Source organism: Pinus tabuliformis, chromosome 3_2 (assembly GCF_031772625.1).
Source record: "Pinus tabuliformis cultivar Carrire ecotype Pingquan chromosome 3_2, CPIR1, whole genome shotgun sequence".
Lineage (NCBI taxonomy): Eukaryota > Viridiplantae > Streptophyta > Pinopsida > Pinales > Pinaceae > Pinus > Pinus tabuliformis.
The window spans coordinates 206,904,837-206,921,941 of record NC_142302.1 but is presented as its reverse complement, the minus strand read 5'-3'; positions in this window follow the sequence as shown (position 1 = coordinate 206,921,941).

Sequence of the window (17,105 nt, the reverse complement as noted above, 5' to 3'; positions counted from 1 at the left end):
ACGACTATATATGTACTTGTAATGGAAGTTTATATGCTGAGCATGGGTATGCCTTCCCTCAGAGATTCACAAGAAAAAATCAAAATATCATGATATGATGTATTGTAATCGATGCAGGTCACCATCCACTTTGGAACCTCCTCATCACATCGTAAAGCATTTCACTCGACATTAACATTTTTCGACTTCATGCTTTAGGGGGCAGCTGTTACAGATCCATTTTGGCACATCACTCCCATCATCGAGATCAATACTATTAGGGCTCATCAAACCCTAATTCAGTTGCTACATGCCCTGGACAAGTCAACACTTTGAATGCCTCCTTCCTTGAGAGTTTCTTGGCCTGAAGACCTCCAGAATTGCCTCCTGGAAGGACCAGCGCAGGTAGGCCCATGCAAGGGTGCTCTGTAGAGCACTTAGGCCCATGCAAGGGTGATCTACAGAGCAGTTAGGCCCACTTTGACCTACGCTGGGCGAGTTTGAGCGAAATCATCATAGGGTTCTAGGAATATTATTATCTTTTGGAGCCATCTAGAAGATTCCCACACTTATCATCTCCTATGAGATCGAAATTGGATAGGGAATGAGTTAAGTAACCTCCTATCCTCTCATCCCTTCCTCCATGGAAACTAACTCTAAGTTTGGAAGGCCATTCAATACCCTCGTTTATGACCAAACCTCCTCCATTTGCCTACAAATTGAGCACTCATCTAAGTGATCAGGGGATGGACTTTAAGAATTTGTAAGGAGATACTATTGGTGTGAGGATTGAGATTATAAGCAAGTATTGTTATGCTGCCGGAGTGTTGTGCTATTGATGTGATGTTGGTTGGAACCCAAGCTGGAAGAGTAGAAATGGATCAAACTTCATGGTTGTAATTATTCCTTCTACTTAATAAAGTTGTTTACACCTTTTCCCATATGCTTATCTTGATTTATGATGTTTATATGTGTGAATGTATCTGATTCCATTTAATTATAGTCGATAGATCTCTTGCTTTGGTTGGTTCTTTGTCTTCTGTTTATGCTTGCAGGTACTTTTTGAGCAAGTTAAGTTCGAGAAGGAGTGACAGGAGTCATACAAAGGAGACAAAAGGAAAGCGAAAGAACAAGTAGGTCCTTTGATTCCCTTGTCTTATTTATCATATATAGAAAAAGGATAAGCACTTTAAATCTATTGTTCTAGGTATAGATGCCTACGTATGGAATTAGTATTTATCCGTAGATGAAAAATTCCTCATAACAAAATGGGGGGGGGGGGGATTTTCAAGGGGCTCTTATTGTTCCAGGAGTATGATTTTGAAGTAGTTGTGAAGCTTGGATGATTGAAAGCGGGACCAGACCATATGTCACACATTGAAACAGGGGAGGAACCTACTAAATTGGAAAAAGGATTGCCTGACGCGCAGCTATTTGCAGTGCGCATCCAGAATGGTCATTTTGAGGATATAATACACTTTCTAACAGTAGGAACTTTGCCAGAAGTGTACATTGTCCAGTAAAAGAAGGAATTATTGGTGCGCGCGATAGAATCCTTTGTCATTGCTGGGCATCTGTACAAGATGGGGACTGATGAGATATTGTGACGGTATGTACCTGAGTTTGAAAGAAGAAGCATCCTCACAGAAGCTCATGGGGGCATTATGGGAGGACAGTAAGTAGGGAGAGAAACCACACAGAAGATTCTACGAGTAGGGTTGTGGTGGCCAACCCTGCATCACGACTCAAAATCATATTGCAAGGCGTGTGATGTGTGTCAAAGGACATGAAGACCATCGTCGAAGGATGAGATGCCTTTGAATCCACAAATGATGTTACAACCCTTTGAAAAGTGGGCGATAATTTTGTAGGACACATTCAGCCATAAGTAAAGACAGGAGCAAGGTATATTATCACCACGATGAAGTATATGACTCGTTGGGTAGAAGTGCAGCCGATGAAGGATTGCACGGGCGAGACTGCCACAAAGTTCCTATTTGAGCATGTATTGATGCGATTTGGTTTCCCGAAGATCTTGATGAGTGATCGTGGTACATACTTCCTGAATGAGACAATCAATGTGTTGACAGAGGAATTTCAGGTATACCACCAAAAGGGTATGCCTTATCACCCACAAGTAATGGGATGGTGGAAGCATTCAACAAAGTGCTCGAAAATGCACTGACCAAGGTTTGCAATGCTCAATGAAGTGATTGGGAAGTATGCATACCTGCAGTACCATGCGCTTATCGATTGACATGCAAGAAGTTGGCTGGAAAAACCCCTTTTAGGCTTGTCTATGGTGTGGAAGCGGTAATGCCTATGGAGTATATTTTGCTTAGCCTGTGTGTAACAATGCTCACAGGTATCATGGATCATGAAGCCATAGAGGAGAGGCTTGTAAAGCTGAATGAATTGGAGGAAGAAATATTTTTAGCAGGATTTCACTAGCAGGTCCAGAAGTAGCACGAAAAGGCATGGCATGATTGACACATTAAGTTGCGCTCGTTTAAGGAAAATGACCTGGTTTTGCTACATGATAGAAAGTTTGATAAATTTCTAGGAAAGTTCAGGATGCACTAGTTAGGGCCTTATGTTATTAAGGAGATTACTGATGGAGGAGAGATACAGATGGTCAAATTGAATGGAGAGCCTTTCCTCGGAAAGGTGAATGGTAGTCGCTTGAAGCCATACACCGACCGTCCGACAATGTGACTAAATAAAGGTAGAACAGTCTTAGCACTCTGGGCAGCTGAAAGGAGGCGTGGGACTATAAAATACACTGCCTGTGTTGGGGAGATGCATGATAGGAAGATGGTGTGAAGCAAGGATGTGTCATTAGGTCCACGATAGCGCGGAGGGAGTTGTGCTACCCAGGTCAAAATCATGCAGGTCGGTCAGAAAGTGACCATTAAAGTCATTGTTCATGAAAAGATGGCAAAAGTGAGGCTGAATGGAGTGGGCAGCCAGCATTTATGATGAAATTTATGGGTTAGATCCTTGAAAATCTACGTCCAATTCGACATTAATGAACTGATTTTTTTTTTTATAAGTTAGGATAATTATATTATTGAAAAAATATTGTACATTGAGGCCTAAGCCTTTGCCTATCCATGCCTGAGTAATGGAAAAAAATAGCAGAGACAAAGTTTGGACTACCCATAATGGGAAACCAGTTCGAATCAAAAAACGATTTCAAAAATTTAACTTGCTGCCCACGCAGGGGAAACCAGCAATTGCGCACAGTTTTTTATCAGTTGTTCAAGGTGAAATAGAAACCAACTAAGGGACCTAAAACCATCAGTTTTTCTGGAACCCCCATTAAAGAAACTAGAAAGCAAAATTCTAAAAACCTGAGAAAAGCATACACGTGGCAGGTTGTGTGGCAAACACGTGGCGGGCTGTGTGGCAAACACTCGGCAAGCAATGTGGCTGACTAGGAGCGAGGTGGAGATGACGAGTGTTCCTCCACGATGAAGCACCTTTAATCCTCCATGTCAACACTTGCCTGTTGCAAGGCCTCCGTGTTGCCTTCCTGCTACTCCGGATGTTCCTCCTCAATGAAACAATGATAAGGGTCCGTGGCTTCTTCTTCATGCTGGTCCTGGTTTGCCTCCTTCCCTATTTGTCCCGTCTCCTTCCCTGTTTGCCACTTCCCTGCTCTGTGGGTGCTCGTCTGAGCCATGTTTGGTTCTTCTCTGGTGTGGCCACCACCTTCAGTGGTCTGCTCCTCAATTGCTCTGGTGCGACCACCACCTTCAGTGGCTTGTCCCTCAATTGCTTGCTCCGTCTCGTGAAAGAAAATGGAGATAGTGGCGGTGATGATGGGCCTGTTCATGGATGAGCAAAAGGTGAATTGGGCAGACTAGAGATGCGGTTGTGGATGGGCTGGAGTGCCTCTAGGAGGCGAAGAAGAAATGGAAGGAATGCCACTGGGAGGCGAGGCAGGGGGCGTCGAATGGAGGTGGTAGGATTGAGAGCAGCCTCTTCCACTACGGGTGTTTGGGTAGCTCCCAGTAGTCTGTTGGGCCAGAGAGGAAGTGGAATAAAAAACTGGAGAATGATGGGGACAAGTCAGGCTTCCTCTACTTCCACCCCTGCGATTGCGCATATGATGATGTGTTCTCAGCATGTTGGCTTTAGAAGTTTGATAATTTCTTTCGGGATTAGGCTCAGAGTGATGCAGAAGCTCAGTAGAATTTATGGGATGCACAGAGGAGGGACTAGCCGCAGAGGCTGAGTGGAGGACGAAATGGCAAGCCAGGCTCTGCGTGAAGTGAATTCCCGGGCCTAAATCAATGCAACAAAGGAGGTGGAAGCGTCTCCCGGTGGTAGTGCAAGAGCTGGGTGCTGCAGCGGCTTGAGGGTAGAGGCATTGCAGTGGTAGATGATGATGGACAAGTGCAGTGGTGAGATTATCCCTGGAATTCATATTTGCTTAGAGCCGAGGTGGGTGGTTGCTTACAGGTTGGAGACGGTGCCCCCTTAAATGCCATTTATGGCTATTGTTAATGCCAGTTTTAGACCAGTGTGCCAGACTACGGAAGGCCATGTGGGCTAGCCACATGCTATTCCGTTCGACTGCCACTTCAATGTCCTTGTTGAGCACCCACATCTGGGAATTAATGAATTGATTTTGGGGGTAACGGTCAGATTGAATTCAAAATGCCCTATAAATTACAAGTGGCGGTCCAACAAAAAACACTTGGTAGTTTGAGTATTCAGCTGTTGAGCTCTCAAGTGCCTATGGATCGTGAGAAATAAAAGCTTCTGATAGTTTCTAGGGTATTTGCGACTTTTCTGGTAGACACACAGGAATTCTTGCGGAAGATCATGTCAGCGCCCCTAGAAGTTATCAATACACAACAAGTATTAGAGGAGCCGACATAGGAAATGGAGAGAGAGGCAGAAGTAGTTGAAGTATTGGTAGAGGTCCCTAAAACCCCAAGAATGCCAAGACTGAAGCCAATCCCGACCAAGGAAACCATGAAGGACAAGAAGGGAAAATAGCCTACCATATCGGTGTGCACCTCGCCAAGGCGAAACCCACAGAAGCCCATTGCATAGGAGAAAGGCAAGGTTATAAAACTAGAAGTAGAGGAGGAGGATATCGAAGACATCCCGATGGACGATGAGAATGTGGGAGTGGAAGTAGAGGAGGTTGAAACCTAGGGTGCGAGCCCCATTACACGGTTGCTGGAGTATGTCCCTCCACGCAAGCCTAAGTCCAAGGTCCCAAAGGACATTGATGAGAGTAAGACTCCCCTACAAACCTCTCTACTACTGGATGAAATTACTTTTGATGGTCCGCGCTTGGCCCAAGTGCCCATACTGAAGCTTGAAGACTGGGACTTGGCAAACCACGAGAATTTCGCACATCTGGTGATTGAGAAGCTGATGCGTCGCATCATAGACACAAATATAGGAATGACCAGGTTGGAGCCGCAGAGGTGGCTCAACGGGGTAGAAAAGGGAGGACTATTGAAACTTCTCTGGGTGTCGCACTATAACCGCACCATGGTGATAGTTGTGGTCATCAACTAGTTGTTGTGCTTGGTGCATGATGGGTGTCTATGGCTGGAGGAGCCGATACCCATCATCGATATGTTGTTTGATAGAATACTGTGCCTGCCTTATACAGGTGAAAATACAGCTATGATCTTTGGTGGCAAGGGTGGCGAGCAGGCACTCGCATACTCAATGAAGGAGAAATTCAAGCTAGTGAAGAAGCTGCGCAGGTACGCTATCTCCAGCATCTGCAACCCTGCTGTGAAAGTGGAAACAAAAATTCTTGTAGGGAAGGTGATGCAAAAGTGTCATGTCAATGAGGTGCTGACACCTGTCGTCACACTCACACAACAGTGTGCGGAAGGAGTCCAATTTAACTGGTTAGACTACCTTCGCGAAGAGTTCCTAGCAAATTGCCACGAAGCAAAAGAGAAAAGCAAGACCTTCCACTATGCGTGGCTCTTGCTGTCGATCGTGCTGATAGCATGGGAGATACCAGAGGAGAGCTAGTTCCCCTCGATCACGCCAGACCTTCCTAAAGCAGTGAAGCATGCTTTGTTATGGGTGACCAAGGATGTGGAGCGAGTTCAGGACAACAAGATATTCTAGATCTTGATGGAAATGAATATCAGAATGGCCATCAATCACAAGCCATGATTGTCATCCACGCTATCCGCTAACCTATAAAGTTATGTCGAATTTAAAGTTGATTTCCATCAAATATCAATCAGGGCATGGAAGGACCCTCCGCAGAAGTGGTATGACTTTCCATACCCGACCATAGATGATGCTATCAATGCGGTGCTTGATAAATGGTCAGTGGAGTGGTGCACTACTATGGACTTGGCGGTGGGTGGAAGCAAGTTCGCTGTATAGAAGAAGAAGGAAGAGGCCAAGCTGAAGATGGCACAGCTGGTTGAAAAGAGGAAAAAGTAGGCCACTGAGAAGGGCCAGGCAGAACAGGCAGGAAAGGAGGTAGGAAAATAGATAGGTGGCACAGAGCAGGGCTCTGAAAAAGGTGCGTGGTCTCTTTCACTTGAGACCAAAGAGGAGGACAAAAAGCAGCATGGCACATACCCTCAGGTGACGTCCACCCGCATTAAGCGCCCAAGAGAGCTAGAGAAGGGAGGGCCTAGAAAGAAATCAAAAGTGACCAAGACCTCGCTAGACCCTATCACATTGACGTAGGGTGACTTATATGACATCGGTGACATATTCATAGTTGTCACCACAAAGGCCTTGCAGCAATTTGAGAAGCAGCAACAAATCATACTAGGGGCCATCCAGACTAGGTTGCAGGAGTTGCAGACCCATGCATTGCAAGCTGGTACAATGTCTACCAGCTTGGCTATCGGCATTCAGATGCTGTCGATATGCTGGGCATGAAGGCTTCCAGTGCGATAGTGCTGTCAGATTGAGCACTGACCACAGAAAATGAGGCTGACAAGTCCAATGTCAGTGCCTTGAAGGGAGTTGGACTGAACATGGTAGTGCTTTCGCACGAAGCACTCCACCTCTTGCGGGATGGAGTAATTGCAGAGTTGAGGGCCCATGAGCACTGCATCCTCTAGGTCATCAGCGAACAAAGTATAAACAATGAACAAATGGCCCCACAGAGAAATGCTTCCATTGTTGTTGAGGCCGAGGCAACCAACCAGAGTAAGAATATCATGCAGGTCGTGGAGGAGGCATGTAGGATGGTCCCAAAGTTGGCCATTCCAGAGGAGGAGCCAGTTGAGGTTCGCATCCTCAAATTGGCCACAGAGGTGGGTGACACTCGGACAGAGATGGGGCAGGCTCAGTTGGAGCTGAACCTATAGATTACAGATCTCTAGTTGAGGGCCCAGCCTTCAACACCGCTAGAGGTAAAGGAACAATGGGCTACCGCTATCACAGAAGTAGTCGCGGCGGTAGAGAGTGCAGTAGCAAACTGCACACAGTTGTTCGAGTGATCATTTGAGGTCTTGAACAGCTTGCAAGAGGACCCAAACATCGAGAGGCTAGAGATGGAAGCATGTGAACTCCAACAACACTATGACGAAGTTAAGGGCACAAAAATAATTTTCGCGCTGACACAGAGGTTAGCCAAGATGCAGGAAGCCAAGAAGCTAAAGGAACATGTGGATACAGTGCTGCATAAGGAAGCATTGTTGAAGGTGCGACTAATGCCCTGGCTAGAGGAAGCTTACACAGTCATAGCAAACATTGAAGGAAAGCTTGCAAATCTGCAAGTGATGCAACAAAAGCTTTACGCTGACAGTGCAGGAGCAGTAACTGAGAATGAAGTTGAAGATACGAAGCAGGCAATAGCTCAGTGCATGGTCGAGGTTGCAGTCATCCGGGTCGAGCTAGATGGGCTCCACGCAAAGATCTCCACACCTACTGAGTGAATCAAGGGCGAGTCACGATGTTTGTGTTGGGGGTCTGTTGGGAGTGGGATCCCCCAAGCGCAGTTTTGGGGCTAAAAGCTCATGTTTAAGTCAATTTTTTTAATATAATTCTAAAGACTCTGCATTTTGTGGTCGCGGAGCATGAAGGTGTATGTGTCAAAAAGGGTAGTCAACCCTTAGTTTTGTAAAGTAAAGTCGGCTATAAGAAATCGACACATGATCTGCGGACCATGGGATTGTATAAAAAGAGCTAAGAAGTTTTAGAGACATCAATCAAGGAATAGAATTGTAGATCATGTAATAGAGTGATAGCCCTGAAGAAGAATTCTAAGTCTTGGGTCATAGCATAGATAGAGGCTTTGCAGCTGAGTGTGCAGAGGCCTAGGGTAGAAGTCTGCTGCTGAGTGTGCAGACCCCTACAACTTTGTGCGTAGGGTGGATAGAGTCTATAAAAACATGGAGGATATTAATAAAAGGAGTTATTCTGCAATTTCTGTGTCTTTGTTCTGTTGATGTGTTTGGACATTTTATGTATGAATTTCCTATATTATGCTTATATGGTGCGCGAATGAATGCAATTACATTGAATAATTGAACACAATTACGAATATTTGTTTACGTAGTATTAAATTTAAGTATTTGACGAGATAAGCAAATCACTTAGGACAAGTGGGGAATCTGCACGGCACGCTGCCGTAGCAGCGCAAAAGTACCTGAGGCACAGGATAGGGTTGTGCTGTTGGGTTGTGTTATATTCTTTCCACGTAGTTAACAGGGGGTTTGAGGGGCACCCGTAACCCCACTTTATGGGGTCCAGGGTAACGCCCCAAAAATTTTGGTTTTGGACCCTATGTTAGGTTGGGCAGACCCACCTATGGTTTTGTGCATGATTTTCGCACATGCTTTTTGGACGCGATGGTTTTTGGTCCATGGTATTGGACACGATGGTTTTTAGTCCATGGTATTGGATGCTTCAGCATGTATAAATATGTATTGTAACATTGAAAGGAACATAATGAAAAATCAAGCTGGTAGTCCCGGTTTTGGGATCCAGGGGAAATCTCTGTGTATATGTGTTTTATGCGTTCTTATCTCACATTATTTATTTTCTTTGTTTTAGAATTCGTATGCAGGTAATCTCTATACGGGGTTAAAAGCTACATTTGGTATCAGAGCAGTTTTGGCTTCAAGGGGACGCCTTTGTTGCTGAGGGGTTTCGCTCGGGCCTGTGGTAGACCTTGTTCAATGGGAGATCTACAAGATCAATTCTAGTGGTGAAAGAAGATGGCAAGTAGTGGAAAGATAGAGATCGAGAAATTTAATGGTCAAAATTTTGAGTTGTCAAAACTCAAGATGGAGGATCTGTTGGTGGATAAAGATTAGTGGATTGCGGTAGATCCGGGTACTAAACCAACAGGAGTGTCCGATGAAGAATGGAAGAAGTTGGATGAGAAGGCAAAGAGCACAATATGATTGTGTGTCTCAGATTTAGCATTGCTGAATGTATCAAGGGAAGCTATGGCGAAGGCTTTGTGGGACAAGTTAGGGACTTTGTACCAATCTAAGTCTCTGGTGAATAAACTGTTCTTGCGGAAAAATCTATATAACCTGAGGATGAAAGATGGAGACTCCGTGACAGAGCATCTGAATGCATTTAATACTGTGGTAAGTCAGTTAGCATCTATTGATATTAAAATTTTAGATGAAGATAAGTGCATCAGCTTGTTGTGTTCTCTACCAGATTCGTGGGATAGTCTGGTTATTGTAATAGGTAGCAATGCAACTGCCTTGCATTTTGATGAAATCGTCTCCTCCTTGCTGACGGAGGAGATGATATGGAAAAATATGGAGAGCCAAAATGGTGATGCCTTGTCTGTACGAGGGTAGACCCAGAACAGAAACAAAAATAAGTCATCGAGTGGGAGATCTAAATCTAAAGGGAGATCTAAATCTCCAGGAAAACCTATAAAGGTGGTGTGCTGGAAATGTGGAAAGGAAGGACACTACAAAATGGATTGTAAATCTAAAGCTCCTGACAAAGGAAAGGGATCTGATGAGGCTCCTTTTGTAGAGGCGAAAACCACCTCAGATGAAGGTGGGGATGTGTACTTGGCTTCTTCAAATACACATGTAGATCATGAAGCATGGTTGATTGACTCAGGTGCATCCTTTCACTTCACTCCCCATAGAGAGTGGTTCTGCGAGTGTGAGAAATATGATGGTGGTGATGTCTTCATGGGGGATGATAGGAAGGCTAGAATCGTTGGTCGCGGAAAAGTAAAGTTGAAGTTGCAAGGTGGAAGGGTTAGAATGCTTCAAGGTGTTCTACATATTCCTGCATTAGCCAAAAATTTGATTTTTGTTAGCAAGCTGGATGATGCAAGTGTAAAAACAGTGTTCGATAAGGATACCTGCAAGATGGTTCGGGGAGCACTAGTATTGATGTGGGGAGTTCGGATTGGAACTTTGTACAAGCTACAAGGTAGCATTGTTATTGATGGGTGCAATAGTTCTCTGGTTCCTGAAAGTGGAGTAGAAAATCTAGTGGTCTCTGGAGAGAAGACCATGCTGTGGCATCAAAGGCTTGGACATATTGGAGAGAAGGGCCTTCGAATACTTCATGGTAAAGGTATGGTAGAAGGTATGAGTAATAGTTCTCTGGATTTTGATTTCTGTGAAAATTGTGTATATGGGAAGCACAATCGGGTGAGTTTCCCCTCTGGTAGTAAGAGGGCGAAACAGATATTAAAGCTTATGCACAGTGATGTGTTTGGACCTGTGGAGGTTCCATCACTGGGTAATTCTATGTACTATGTATCATTTATAGATGACTTCTCGAGGAATACATGGATATATTTCCTTAAGAAGAAATCTGAAGTCTTTGACAGGTTTACAAATTTAAGGCTCTGGTGGAAAATCAAAGAGAGAAGAAGATAAAGGTGCTGAGGACAGATAATGGTGGAGATTTTTGCAGTAAGGAATTTGAAGAATTTTGTAAGAAGTGTGGTATAGCACGATAGAAGACTACTCCATATACACCTTAGCAAAATGCAGTTGCAGAAAGAAAGAATAAGACGTTTGATGGAAAGGGCAAGAAGCATGCTCAGCGGTGTCGGGTTAGGACAGGAATTTTGGGTAGAGGCGGTGGATACTGCATGTTACCTGGTCAATAGGTCACCTTCATCAGCGTTGGAGGATAAGACTCCACAAGAGGTATCGACTGGTAAGAAACCCTCTCTTCCACATCTGAGGGTATTTGGATGTGATGCATATGTACATGTTCCAAAGGAGAAACGAACCAAGTTGGATAGAAAGTGCATATTTATTGGGTATAAGGATGGTTTAAAGGGTTATAAGCTTTGTAACCCAGTCACACGGAAGGTTGTGTACAGTCGTGATGTGGTGTTCAGAGAGGTGAAAGATGTTATCAAACATGAAGTCCAATGAAAGGAACCTGAGAAGATAGAGTTTGTGCTAAAGGAGGAAGAATCAGACTCTATAGCAGAGGAGGAATCAGAAGATGAAGAGCCACAAACTCCAGCTGTGAGAAGATCAGTTCAAGAAAGAAGGTAGCCTGAAAGGTATAGTCCATCTGCTTTCTATTCAAATTTTGTTTTATCTATTACTGACGATGATCCTAGAACTGTGAAGGAAGCAGTAGATTCAGAGGATGGAAAACTCTGGAAAGAGGCCATGGTTGATGAAATGGCATCTTTGCACAAAAATGAGGCTTGGGATCTGGTGGAGTTTCCGGCTGGTAGGAAACCCATTGGCAACAAATGGGTATTCAAAAACAAGATAAATGCAGAAGGAAAAGTGGAGAAATACAAAGCTCGGTTGGTAGCAAAAGTTTATTCCTAGGTGCTGGGAATTGATTTTGGTGATATTTTTTCTCCTATTGGCAAGGTAACTTCTATTAGATTACTTTTATCTGTTGCTACTGCTTTTGATTTTGAGGTAGAACAGATGGATGTGAAGACAACATTTCTTCATGGGGATCTGGAAGAGGAAATATACATGAAGCAACCTGAAGGCTTTGCAGCGAAGGGTAAGAAAGAACTGGTATGCAAGTTAAAGAAGTCTCTGTATGGGTTAAAATAGTCACCAAGGATGTGGTATCAGAAATTTGATACATTTATACGGGGACTTGGCTTCACCAGAAGCAAAGAATATCACTGTGTGTATTTTAAATTAATTGGTGACTGTGTTATTTATTTGGTCTTGTATGTGGATGATATGTTGCTAGTTGGAAATGACAAAGAAATTATCAAGGATTTGAAGACCCAATTGTCCTCCAAATTCGACATGAAAGATATGGGTGCTGAAAACTATATTTTGGGCATGGAAATTAAAAGAGATCGGGCAAAGAAAAAGCTCCGGTTAAACCAGAGGAAGTATGATGAGACAATACTGCAGAGGTTTAATATGCAGGATAGTAAACCGGTGAAGGTTTCTATTCCTGTAGGTGTGAGGTTATCTGCTGAACAATGTCCCAAGACACAAGAAGAGGAAGAGGACATGTCCCTTGTTCCATATGCAAGTGCAGTCATTAGCCTGATGTATGCAATGGTCTGTACTAGACTAGACATTGCACATGCAGTGGAAGTATTGAGTAGGTTTATGTCAAAACCAGGAAAGGAGCATTGGACAGTAGTGAAGCGGGTTTTCAGGTATTTGCGTGGCACTAGTGATTATGGTCTGTGCTACCAAGGAAGACCAGGATTGGACAAAGTGTTGGATATTCATGGCTTTGTTGATGCAGACTAGGCTGGAGATCTGGATCAGAGAAGATCTACAAGTGGGTATGTGTTTAACTTATTTGGACGTGCAGTCAGTTGGATGAGTAAGAAACAAACTGTAGTGGCACTATCAACTACAGAGGCAGAATACATTGCAGCCACTCATGCAAGCAAGGAAGCAGTTTGGTTGCAGAGATTGTGTTCAAGTATGGGATTAGTACAGGAAGCTATAAGGATAGACTGTGACAACCAAAGTGCAATTTTCTTGGCAAAGAACCCCGCATATCATTCAAAGACAAAGCACATTGATGTTCAATATCACTTTATGAGGGATATCATAGAAGACAAAAAGGTGTTGCTGGTAAAGGTGGGACACTTTGAAGAATATTGCAGATGCATTGACAAAATCTGTGAGCTCTGAGAAGTTCTCTTGGTGTAGAGAGACAATGGGCATTTTAGGGCTGAAAAAATGACTAAGCTCTCTTGTGGCCCCTTGTGGAAAGAAAACAACAAGTGGGAGAATGTTGGGTTGTGTTATATTCTTTCCACGTAGTTAACAGGGGGTTTGAGGGGCACCCATAACCCCACTTTATGGGGTCCGGGGCAGCGCCCCGAAAAATTTTGGTTTTGGACCCTATGTTAGGCTGGGCGGACCCACCTATGGTTTTGTGCATGATTTTCGCACATGTTTTTTGGACGCAATGGTTTTTGGTCCATGGTATTAGACACGATGGTTTTCGGTCCATGGTATTGGATGCTTCAGCATGTATAAATATGTGTTGTAACATTGAAAGGAACATAATGAAAAATCAAGCTGGTAGTCCTGGTTTTGGGATCCAGGGGAAAATCTTTGTGTATATGTGTTTTATGTGTTCTTCTCTCACATTATTTATTTTCTGTGTTTTAGAATTTTTATGCAGGTAATCTCTGTATGGGATTAAAACCTACATGTGCGAAGGTCAATCATATACTTTCACGAAGGTATTGAAGGATGGGATAGAGGGTTTGTCTTGCAAGCCCTAGAGCGAAGACACCTGCGCGACGGTAGGGATAAAGGGAATCAAACGACATCATAACCATCTCATGGTGTGGAAACTTAGTTCCAGCATCCCCCCATACGGCTTCGAGTGAGACTTCGGTCTGTACTCCACGAGATGATGCTGAGAGGGCCAATAGTGTAGGGATTTGTTTGGCTAATTAACGTTGAACTTGGGTTAGGCCCCCTCAAGCCAACACAAGGACAATGACATGCACTATCAGGAGACCTGTAAATCAAGGAAGCATATATACATACATATCTGAGATCAAGACATGAATCTACGGCATGGGCATAACCATCTAGATGATGAAGGCTATATGAAAATATCGATGGTATGGGCGCAACCATCCATATAACAAGGAACATCATAAATATAAAGTCCAACGATATGGTCATAACCAGTCGTATAGTAGAAACATGTGTACAATCATGAATGACATATAAATCCATGCAGCCTGGGTCATACTAGACAAGACTCAGGGTCTTGCACTCGATCCCGACCTGATCAACGTACGGATCCTAACATGCGAATAAATGTGTTGAAGTCGAACATGCTAGAAAACCACCTGATTACCAGCCAATGATGTGGACCATTAACAGGTACGAGAGAAACCACCAATAATTATAATGGATCTCAAATTACAACAATGCAATCCATGAAGGTGATAATGAAGTTGAAGTTGAACACACATGGAATCACCCGATCGAAAGCCAATGATGAAGACATGTTTTCGGATGTGAAGAACTTGCCATTAAGGCATGCTAGGTATATGGTACTAAAAGGGAGTTTCTATGTCATCTTCCTAGATAATGAGCTGAAATTGATAGGAAGCAACCCGTCAAAGGAGGGAAATGATGAATCCCCCATCATCAACACCAAACAAGGAATAAAGTGGAATAATTTTCAAGACTGTAACAATGACTCAAACAATGTATAGGTAAATAACTGCAAATTAGACTTCTCTTGAACATTGGCGACACGACTCCAGAGTGTGGTAGCATATGACTCGACATAGTACTAAATTTCATGATGAAAAAATGGAATAGTCAAATGAGAGGAAAAAATGGATCACCCAAACCTGGGAGGACAAGTGACTGAGTGAGGATATCTCAAACCTAACACGAGAGCAGAATATTGTCATGTTTAAGATATACATGATGTCAATACAAAGGATGTTTCATCTTCATTTCTCCATGCTATTTCTAGCGAGTACCCTAATTATTTTTATCACAAGATTGAAGGGGATAGCATATTCTTGTCATGTAAGTTCATTCCTCGAATGAATCCATCCTAGTAAGTTGTATGAGCCCTAGGAAGGAGAAACTTGGTCTCATCATGGCAATGAGTCTTTCATCATAAAGTTTTAACGAGTTTGATGCAAGAATAACTCGGTATCTTTTTCACATTTAGAGAGTTTGAAAAAGAGGCGAAAAATAAAAATCCATCATGTCCCTTTTCGTAAATTGTCCCTTGAATCTGAAAAGGTAGAAAACAATATCCAAGAGAACCTCTTGACCATATCGATCAAGGTGTACCTTTGTTGTAAGTAGTTAATCTTAGCCCGAAAAAGGGGTAAACTTATACCTAGGTGACGTCAATTCATTTACTTTAATGAGTTCAAAACGACAAATACTCAGCAATGTTTTCACTTTTCGAGAGTCAAAAAAGAGCTCAAAGATGACTCCAGCGGGTTTCCTTTTCATTTATTTAATGAGTCCAAAAAAGAGATAAAATAAAACTCGCAAGAATCAGTCAATAATGATCATTGTTCACTCGAAGGTACTTGTAACTACACAAAGAAACTCACCCATCACTGATATATAGAAAAAATATTAAAATATTATTAAAATATTAAAAAAAAAGACTTGCAAAACTTATCAATAACCAAAAGTTTTTTTTTTTTACCATTTTACCATAGTAATCTCTGAAAGTGCATTTGTGCCCTAATTTTCTTGATTTTCAAGTGGTTGTTATGGGAGATCCAGAGTACCATTTCATGAACCATCTACAATAGGTTAGAGGCCCATCCCAGCTCTTGCATTTTATCGCATTTTTATGCATTTTAAACAACAATTTATATGTTATAATGTAGGATTTTTAATTTTTAGGGCATCGACAATCATCATGGGTATGGTCATCGAACCCACGATGATCGCGCTCGAGCCCAAAAACTCGCGCGATGATATTTCTTTGTTTGTAAAGTAGGAGCGATGGTGCCGAGGTGGAGTTTTTGGAAGAAAAACCCTTTTTTCAAGCAATTTTTTATTTATTTTAATCCATGAAAAAAGAATTAATTCGTGTTAAATGATATTTTGCAGGAGATCATTGTTCTGGAATGGAAAGAAAGAGGTCATCGGGCCAAAGACCACCAAGTAGCTCAGAATCCTAAATGCATCACCGTTCTGAGGAATTATGGGTTTCTAAAGTTCTTTAGGACCACAAGGTTAAGGGCATAGATGGAATTTCTACCCTATTTGACCAATCTCTGGGATGTAGATCAAGAGATATTCATCATAAAAGGCCAAGAACTAGAACTTGAGGAGGCAGATATTAACTTCATCATAGGATTGTCTCGAAAAGGGGAAGCAATCCAACTCTTTGGATCTCATCCAGGAGGTGAAAGTATGAGAACTCTAGTCCAGAGGCATTGTCCAGGTGTTGAAATGACCAATGGAGGGAAGGTGAAGATAACAACAATCACCAACAACCTTGTCTTGAGAACAATCTTGTTCACTATGGTGTGTGTATATGGCACAAAAGCCTTGGATGAGGTCGAAATCCCAGTTCTAGTATGCTATTGCATGTTTGACTCCCACCATATTTAACTGGTGTGGAGGCCTTCTAGCGAATATGAAAAGACAACTGACCAAGGGGAAGCATGGACACCTGAAGTATTTTTGGGTTCAGTTCGATACTAGTGGTCTTATTTTTAGAGTGAGTTCCCTTATTCTGGTATCAGTGGGCAAAGGTACCAGATTCTTGCCCCCAAGATCCGAGACTAGTGAGATGGAGTCAACTCATGCCTTGAGGAGGAACGGGTCAGCATATGCATTACCCACCACAAATTTTCACTTCGCTAGAATGCCAACTACTCGTGGTAGATGACTATGCTTATGCTAGCATGGATTTTAGGTGGGATCCAAATCTAGCTCTACCACCAAAAGAACAGTGGACTAATGCTGGTAAAAACTTGTTTTTTGGATTTTTTCAAGTTTTATGATTTTTTGGTAAATGTCTAAAATGAGACTCAAATTGTGATAAATGTGCATATGTGGGACCAGATAGACCACCTGGAATGTCGCCAATAGCACAACGAGTTTCTCATTAGATAGTGGGTGCATACTATGAAGAAGGGAAAACCCCTTAATTGAGATGGAGTGCAACCTGGAGGCAATAACTCGAGGAGTCCCAGAGTATGCCACTATTGATGAGGTGCCACTGTGTTGGCA